Here is a 10,069-nt window from a genome sequence, read left to right as displayed (position 1 = left end):
GGTTAGCATATTTAAGCCCAGCTCGGCCATACATTTTGTTGACTTTGACTAGGCCCGGCCCGACCCTAAGCCCTAAAATTGAGGGTAGGATCGGCCCTAACCTGGCCCATGATGACCTTACATCAATCTATTATCTGTCTTAACGGAGGTTTGGTGGTCTCGAGTTTTAACGGAGTTATATCAATCTATCATATTTCTCTTTTATATCAATCTATTATCCGTTTTAACGGACGTTTGGAGTTTTGAGGCATACTCTAGCTGATAATTATAACATCCACGCAGAGGCTTTTCTGCTCCTTCTGCATATATTTAGAGGTGGATGAAGTGTTACTATTATTAATTTGACCATTTATACGTAGCTTTATGATAGTGAGATTAGGATTGGAAGAGGAAGACTACCGTACGTCTTTATGATATTGTTATCATGTGTGGATTTGAAATATTTTTTTAACTAAAATTTGAACTAATCATCCAACTGTAAATTCAAAAATCATCATAGAGTTCTCATTAGAAAAAAAAGTGCTATATTAGAATCAAAGACTTTTCTGCATGACTGTTGCGATTGGCATACAATAAATCTATTCCACGAGGGAAAGAAAATGAAGCGTTGAATACAAAAAATTGCGGTTCTGTAAATTCTTGCTGCCATTGTTTCAACACTTGTGTTTACCTTCTTTCTTTCTCCTCATTTGGTTTCTTGGCATGTTCAAGTTGCATAGGGTAATTGTTTACATCAGATAGCTCAAATAAGATTTTGTTTTTCACATATTTTCTAGGAAGATAATTAAGTTTGCATATGCTCTTGCTAATTCTGGTTGTTCTTCAAATGGTTTAGTTTTGTGGAACTTGACCCCACTTTTTATTATTGATTCCTCTAATAGAGATTAGTTGGCTTTTGCTAATTTTTTGCATTCATTAGATGTCATAATTTCATAATAGGTTTGGTTTGGTCTGTTGAGATTTGAGAATATACACATCCCACATGGGGAAAATGGGGCATTGCTTGTGGGTTTATAAGAGTTTGGGCCACTTCATCCATTGCCAATTGGTTTTGGATGTGAACCTCAGATTACTTTCTCATGGTATCAGAGCGGGTTATCCCACGTGTGCATGCCTCACGGCCACACAGGCTATACGTCACCTAAAGTTGTCCACGTGTATGGCTTGAAAATTTGCCACACATGCGGGGGGCGTGTTGAGAATACATACATCTCAAATGGGAAAAATGAGACATTGCTTGTTGGTTTATAAGAGTTTGGATCACTCCATCTATTACCAATTGGTTTTGAATGTAAACCCGAGATTACTTTATCATGGTCCCCCTCTTTGTATCATTTCTTTGTGGAGGTTTATCAAAAAAAAAAAAATCAAATAATGGACATAAGAAGAAATTTATTAAAAAGTTGGACAAAGAAAATGTAAGAAGTGCATGTGTATTAAGAAGATGGGCAAGGCTATGGTATGTTAATATTTCACATACGTTAACACGTTGTAGAATTTCCCTAAGAAGATATGTATGTGTATATAAAGTTTATCTTACGCTAAAATGAATGTATGGTCATTTTGGTCATTTTTGTGTCTAAAACTAGTTTCTGACTATGAACATCACACGATAGTATTGATTATTAGCCTTTGCAAATCTGGAAATGACTTTGTATATGTATAACAGATCAGAATGGAACAGATGATGCTTCATTTCGGGGACCGAAGTTATTCTTAATTGGTCGATCGATATAAAAAAATTTGGAACTGGGATAACCTCTGCATGATGCAACAGAGGGTATTAATTGATCGATATTCAGAAAACCCTGCTTGTGGACCTGTGCTCAACTTATTATTGTTTTGTTTCGTAAGATTATCCGTTCAAATCTCTCCCGCCAAAAAGAAATAAATGTATGATCGTTATGCTCCATATCGATCTTACAGTTCTTGCTGTTAGATATAACTAATAAATACGTACTCACAATGATCATATAGCTAGGTATATATATAAGGACCAATTGCTGTTTCAAAACCTTGTCTTGAAACTTTGAATATATTGAAGTGGTACAATGCTTTGTAATTTGTATGCATGCATATATAGATCAGTACGTACACTGTACACAATAATTCACCCTTCATGTCAAAAGTAATACAGACATAAATGCTTTGATTGACTAGCGCATGAACACCAAACCAGATTCCAACACCAGAACTACATAAGCCAAATCTCAAAACCATACATAACATAACCACAATCCATTAGCAGAATGCCAGGAAGGAAAATTCCAGGCAGGAAGGTAACCATAAGAAATAGAAAAGAGAAAGAGGATTCGAGATAAGCAGCAGCGAGAACGCCGACGTGCTTATGTAAGGCATCCGATACAACGCCGTATTCGGGAATTCGAATCGGCGAACATTCGTTTAACAAGCTAATGGGTATGAAGTATGTGCACCTGAAACGTGAATAATCAAGCAAGTTATCTTTGAAAACCCAAAAAATGTTGAAAGTTCTTTCATTCTCTAGCTCTTTCATTTTTATATATTTCACCACAAATTCTCTGAAAATTTCCTAAAGCTCTCTGCCTTATACTAGTTAAGAGAATGTCCTAACAAGCAAAGACTTTTTCACTGGAGGGATGACACTGGAGAATGGGCAGTGTGGCTGATTATGAGCTAGTAACATCCAGAAAGAGCTTGCCCCGCACCTTGTGCTTCGCCACGACTCCGCTTTCCGCGGATGAGGCTAGGTGATGTTTAACAGGGGATAAAGTCAGTTTTCACCGTACTCAGTTTAACACTTAACAAATATAGACCTTGTGAATTAGGGTTGCAATTGTTAGAAATCATGGTAGAAACGGAGAGGCAAAGAAAATGGCTATGGAGTACTCTGTAACAAAAACCTAGAAATCTAGGTACATGGATGGATGAAGAAGACGATGTACTGTTACAAAGAAATGGCTAGCTCTCAGTAAAAGATAAAAGCTCCCTATTTATGCTAACATGGTTATTATCTCTGTTGACTATTGACTTTGACCATCAGCATTTGACTTGTACTCTTAACATACCCCCTCAAACTAGTGCTGGGATCCCCAAGCACTAGGTTGCAGTAGAGAATGTGTCTCGACCAGGAGGAATGAGAGGAAGTGATTGCCACAAATTAGTAGACTCACAAGCTTGCCTACAATTCATTAGATGTCTGTCCGGGTTAGAAGGAAGTAGCCAAGTGCCTGGTGACGAAAAAGCTTCAATTTTATTGAGGAGAGCTTGCTGCAAATGAGGGTGAGTAGTAACTGATAAAGGATATGCAGGTGTAATTGGCAGAGGCTTGAAAACTTCTGATTGAGAGGCATTATCACTTTGCAAGGCAAGACGAATACTTGGTTGAGCAATATCGGAGAATGGCATTGGTTGAGTGGAGATGGAAGCAGATAAGGCTTTAGGGGCTGCACAAGTTTGTTGTTGAATACCATAGTGGTGCCTGCGCAAACATTCTGCTGCACTATGACCTATTTTAAAGCAAATTTGACAATGCATAGACGATCCAGAAGCAACAACTATTCTAGGAGAAGATCTCTGAGAACAAATCTGAGCAGTGTGACCAGAGTTGCAGCATATTTGACAAGCTTCAGGGTAACTATTGAATTGATTTGAAAGTCCAAAAGCATTATGACCTCCAAATTTAGCATGATTATAGGGAGCGGAATTACCAAAATTATTTGAAGTGCCAGCATTATTACCTACCTCAGTTCTTATATGGCAACCAGTAAACATGGTAGTGTCTCCATTCTCTTGAGAGTTAACTTGTGGCTGTCTACAGTAGCATCTTTTAGCAGAATGTCCAGGCCTCTTGCAAATTTGGCACTCAACAATAGAGGTGGAAGACTCAATACCATTCCTGTAATAGCATTTGGAAGCACAGTGCCCTGGTTTTTCACAAATTTGGTGGATGATAGGACCCTGATTTGTATTGGTAAATCTTGGACTGGTATTGTTGTTCCTGTAAGTGTTGTTCGAGTTTTTGTTGTTACAAAACTGAGGATAGCCTTGGCTGTAATTCTCTGAGTAACTCCCGTAGTCGCCTTCATTTGGACTGCAAAGTCTAGTCAAGCCTCCAGAATGTTGGGTCTGCATATTGTTGTTTTGAGAAAAACTTCCAAATTGTTGTGCTGAGTAACCATCATAGTAATTCTGATAGTTGTTCTGCAGTTGCTGTGAACCACTATATATTTGCTGCATTCCATTTATATTGCCACCATTTTGTGCAACAAAACCAGATGGTGTTTGAATACGCCCAACATATGGAGATGAAATATAACCAGTAGATGATGTCATGTTAGGTACTGAGTTGACATTTCCCATCATGAAGATTGGTTGTGATCCCTTAGACATCATAAGTCCTGAAGTAAATGTAGGCATAGAAACATTATATGGAACTGGAAGACCAACAGAACCATTCCATTACAGTCCTTATGATGCACCATTAAAAGATGAATTTCCATTGTGTAATATACCACTGTGTGCAAGCAAAGCAGTAAGTGACGACAATGGTGATGAATTATGTTCAAGCTCAATTTCAACTTCTGCAGATAACAACAAGGACCTAACTTCTTCCATATCAATATTAGGTTTTCCCCTTATTATTTGTGTAGTATGTCCATACTCACTAGGGAGACCAGCAAGAATAAGAACTTTTACATCTTGATCTGACATATGAATACTACTACAAATCCCTTAATAGACATCGCCTGATTGACATCAGGTTAATGAAAATCTGATGTTAAAAATATTTTAACATCGCATTCTTTTATTTCTGATTTCTAATATGGCCATAGACATCGGGCCTTACAGCGCCTGATATTATTATTATTTTTTTTAATTGCGGGAACCTCATAATTAGAAAAGCGGAGCGCGCTCCTCTGTTAAAATTACTTCCTACTTCTCAAGAAAAAAAAAAAAAACAAATTCCCCACGTCCTGAAGACCTGAACTGCAGTCACCGTAATCTCTCCCTTCATTCGGTTTCCCCTCTTATCTCTCTCTCTCTCTGCAATTATCAAAGGCCAAAAATTTCTCAAAAGACCAAATTCTGGTTACAATTGAATCCAACACAAGCTGCAGCCTGGACTTCGCCCTCCTTGATGATGTAAGCTTCCTCTTCTACTATACCTTTTCTATTGTTAATTTCTTTAATTCATATGCTATTTACTCTCTTTGAAGCTATGCCTTTTTTATTCTGGTTTTCTCAAATCTGTCATTCTTCGATTGCAATTTCTTTCAATTCGGTAGTTAGGCTTTCTTCTTTATATTCATTACATCTGTTGAAATAATAGAGTTTGAATTTTCGTAGTTTCTGCAAGTTTGCTTTGATTTCCCAGGGCCTTTTGAAATTCAGATATACAACATGAGCTGAAGGCGTTCAGTGCGGAAACATCTTTTAATTGGATGCGAACAATCAAAAGCTTTGTCTCACACTTTCAATATCCTATTGGGTCAGATTCTCTCTGTTCTTTGTAGGTTTACTAAGAGGATTATGTATTTGAATTTACCCCATTCATGATAAAGAGCCTATCTCTTATGGGTCTGAGGAATACCTTTGGTTTTGAACAGATTTCATAGATGACAAGTCAAGACTCTTCTTTTTATTTTTATTATTTTGATTCTCTTAGTGACCATTGAAAAGTCCACCATACGGTTTGCCTTTATCTTTTTCCAGTTTTTTTTAATTTATTTTTTGGGCGTCTTTCATACGTCAATTCATTCATTCTATTTATACTAGTGTTGCTTGTGTTTATCTCTTGCAGAGAAGTTGGGACTATCCATTGGATTACTAGTTTACCTTTGAGGAACAGGTAAAACTTCAATTTAAAAGTAAATCATAAACCAAAGAATCAGTTGGTCGCATAACTTTAATTCTGATCAGTCAGTTAAAGGAACATAAATATCTTCACTAGTTTTCCTTTTGTTACTTTATCAAACATGGTTATAAAGAAATACATGATGCATTATGCTTGTTACTGTGCTGCATACACTTACTTGATGACAACACGTTTCACCCATAAATAGTTGTTCCTAACAGAGAGATCTCTCCACAAGTTATATCTGGATTTGCTGAATCAATAGACGATTTATACCCATAAATTATTATGTTATCTGTAATTTGTATAAGTTTTAAACACTTGGTTCTTAATCATTTGTAATTTAACTAACCTCTTTATGTGGGTTTAACTAAATAAGGCGATAAGAATTATGCTATGGAGTGAAATTGAGCTTCCTTTAACATACTGAGTTTGAGAACTTTAACAAAAGCATTTTTTGTTTTGTTTTTTGAATTGCTAAGAATGTCCTTGGCAAGCTAGCCTTATTGGTACTTTTGGTCATTAAATATTAGATGTTTGTTTTCCTGCGTCTATTCCTAAGCTTAAGTGTTTAGACATTATTTTACTTGTTGCATTGGTTTCACTGGATAATGCAAGGAGGGGTTGCTGTTCTGTTGGATTTGCAAGAGGATTTTCTGCTCTGTTTTGTGCAAGGAAGAGCTGTTCTTCTCTCATTCCAAGGGTGCTTATATATTCATGTAACATTTTAATTATATTAATTCTTGGGTACCAACTTGATTTCGATAGCCAAGATATTTAATTTTGATCAATTGAACTTTTATTGCTTCCCATTATGTAAGTTGTTTATGTTTTTTGTACTAAGACTCTAAGAGGTAAGGCCTTATGTCCCCCTCTTTATTGTATTTGTTTTTTTATGCTAATAAATCATATTTCTTATTAATCTCAATTTACTGTTAGTCTCTTTTTAATCCGAGCAATAAGAAGTGCTCTCTTAGTATGTAAATGGTTGTATTAATCGCATCTTGAAGTACAAAAGTTATATTATTTCTACAGTAAAAATTTAAGTTACAAAGGGATGCCAAAAGACTAGATAACAATAGATTTAACTGCAATTAGTGGTGTAAAGATGCATATGTAAACAGAAACTAGTAAATAACTGATGTCAAATTCTTCTTAGACATCAAATATAAGTAAAACACCGATTTGGTTTCAGGATTACACATTAGGTGAAAATAACTCGCTGATGTTAAAGTAATGTCAGACATCAGAAGTTGGTGCTTAGACATCGATAATTCTAGGTAGTGATGGGTTTGTAGTATATACAAGACATCATTTTCTTGTAAATCTGTGTTGTCTAAATATGATGTAGACATCGGGCAAAAATCGATGTCTAAATGCATGACATTAGACATCACTTAACGAGACATCGGTTGCTTACTGAAATAGACATCAGTGTTTAGCTGATGTCTATCAACATTCTTGTACTAGATCGAACCCCAACAGCAGCCAATTTATCTCTTACACTCTTAAATCTCAACAAGTATTTTTCAATGGAATCAGGTCCCTTTCGGATGTTATGTAAAGAAGACTTCAATTGCATTATATGTGACTCAGAAGTACTAGCATACCGCTTCTTAAGAGTAAGCCATACATCCATTGAAAATTGACAGCCAACAATAAGAGTGAGTACTTCTGCGGATAGTGTGTTGGTAATAATAGATATTATGAAACTATCCTGCTCTAACCATTTTTCATGTGCACCAGAAAGATCATGAGTAAGAGAGCCATTAGTACCAGTGGGAAATTGAGGCGGGCAAGGATAGGATCCATCAACGAACTTCAAGAGACCATGGCCGCGCAGGTGATGTTGCATTAGATATAACCAAGTTGGGTAATTGGTTTCATCGAGACGAACAGGAACTGAGTTGCAAACTTGAGTCGGAGAACCCATTGAAATCTTCAGAATTGAAACTTCGATCTTGAATTTGACAGAGAAAGCTTCGATTGCTTGATAATATTGAAGAAGAATCTTTGAACAGCTTCGTGTGCGAACAAGTTTGAATCTTGAAGGAAAATTGTTTCGAACAAATTATAAATCTTGAGGATGAACAACCACAGAAACGAACTTGACTTCTGGTAATTGTACACCAATGATGAAGACACTAAAGTAATCCTTGGTATTTGACGAGTAATTGTACAGAAACGATTGCAACGCGAAACACGATCTTGATTCTATTGTAGTTTCTAGGGTTTTTAATATGAAGAACAAGAAGAAATTGACGAATCAAAACAGAGAGCAGCGGAAAACAATGGCGATAAGCAATGGTTAGGCCTCCATGGGCTTTGATACCATGTTAGAAATCATGGTAGAAATGGAGAGGCAAAGAAAATGGCTATGGAGTACTCTGTAACAAAAACGTAGAAATCTAGGTATATGGATGAATGAAGAAGACGATGTACTGTTACAAAGAAATGGCTAGCACTCAGTAAAAGATAAAAGCTCCCTATTTATGCTAACATGGTTATTATCTCTGTTGACTGTTGACTTTGACAATCAGCATTTGACTTGTACTCTTAACATATAAAGTAATCTGGGATTCACATCTAAAACCAATTGGCAATGGATGGAGTGGCCCAAATCCTTATAAACTCATGAGCAAATTATATTTTTCCAATGTGGGAGTTATATTTATATACATTCTCAACACGCCCCCGCACGTGTGGCAATTTCTCAAGCCATACACGTGGACAGGTTATATTGGGTGACGGTGAGCACGTGTGGCCATCGCTGAAACCAAACACGTGGGTAACCCGCTCTGATACCATGATAAAGTAATCTGGGGTTCACATCCAAAACCAATTGGCAATGGATGGAGTGGCCCAAATCCTTATAAACCCATGAGCAAAGTTATATTTTTCCAATGTGGGAGTTATATTTAGGATTAAATTCAGTTTACCCCCCTAAGGTTTGGGGGTAATTTCATGTTAGTCCCTGTCCTTTCAATTTAATCAGTTTACCCCCTAAGCTTTCCAATTTCAATCAGCCGTGTCCAATTTCTACTATTCCGTCCAATTTGGACCGTTAAGTCTGACTTTTGAGGGCTAAAATGGTCATTTCAAGACAAAAAAAAAAAACTAAAAAAAAAAAAGGAATTTTTTTTCCTTTTTTTCGTTTTTTTATTATTTTTTTTTATGTTTTTTTTTGGGGCCGTGACCACTTACCCAATTTTAACCTAAAAATTGCCCACTTGCTCCACTAAGAGTTTTTTGACCCCATTTACCCAATCTAACTTCTACTGACATAATTACTCTCATTTTAATCTTTCTCTCTCCCCCCCTCACCGATCTCTCTCTCTCTCTCTCTCTCTCTCTCTCTCTCTCTCTCTCTCTCTCTCTCTCTCTCTCTCTCTCTCTCTCTCTCTCTCTCTCTCTCTCTCTCTCTCTCTCTCTCTCCCCCTTCCCCCCCAGCCGGACGGCCAGATGCCGAGCCACGACGCCTTCAGCACCATCTTCTCAGAGATCGGTGCCGGCAAGCATGTCCCAGGCGTAATCTTCGCCGAACTTGAGCCCACCATCTTCTTCTCCGAGATCGGTGCCGGCAAGCATATCCCTGGCGTAATCTTCGCCGACCTCGAGCCCACCGTCAAAGCCCATCGTCCCATTCGCTGCTGCTCGTGCTGGAAGCTCCCGGAGGCGCTGGTCCCGATGTGGGAATTCGGGTCGGATAGGAACGTCGGCGTCCACCCCCGACTTGTAAGAATTCTTCCTCACCTCGGTTCTTGTGCTCGGCCACAGAGACATTGCACCTCTCTTTGCATATCCCAGGCGCTGCAGGTCCTCGTTCGTCTGGGCCGAGCGACGGCGCTGCTGGTGTCGCCGGAGGAGTGACATGGATTACTCCGGTTGCTGCGTTTTTTTTTTTTTTTTTTGAAGTATTGTTGTTCAGTTTTTTTTTTTTTGCAAGGAATAGCATTTTTTTTTTTTAAATGTCTATTGGATTGGAGGCCAATGATCTACTATCTGTTCAAAAATGTAAGTAATCTGACATTGCAATGTAACTGTGGGGTTTGTTTGATGGTCTACTGGGGGGCAGTAGACACATTATTGGCCCCCAGTAGACTTTGATACGAGGGACAGGGATCACTATAGTGTGGTGTTTTGATAAGTTACATGTTGTTTTCTGTGTATTAAAATCAAATTATCTGTGAATCCTACAAAAAGGGGCATTTTTGGTGGTCTATTGGGAGGCAG

The sequence above is a fragment of the Rosa rugosa genome, chromosome 6 (assembly GCF_958449725.1).
Source record: "Rosa rugosa chromosome 6, drRosRugo1.1, whole genome shotgun sequence".
Classification (NCBI taxonomy): domain Eukaryota; kingdom Viridiplantae; phylum Streptophyta; class Magnoliopsida; order Rosales; family Rosaceae; genus Rosa; species Rosa rugosa.
Note: the sequence above shows the minus strand (reverse complement) of the source record.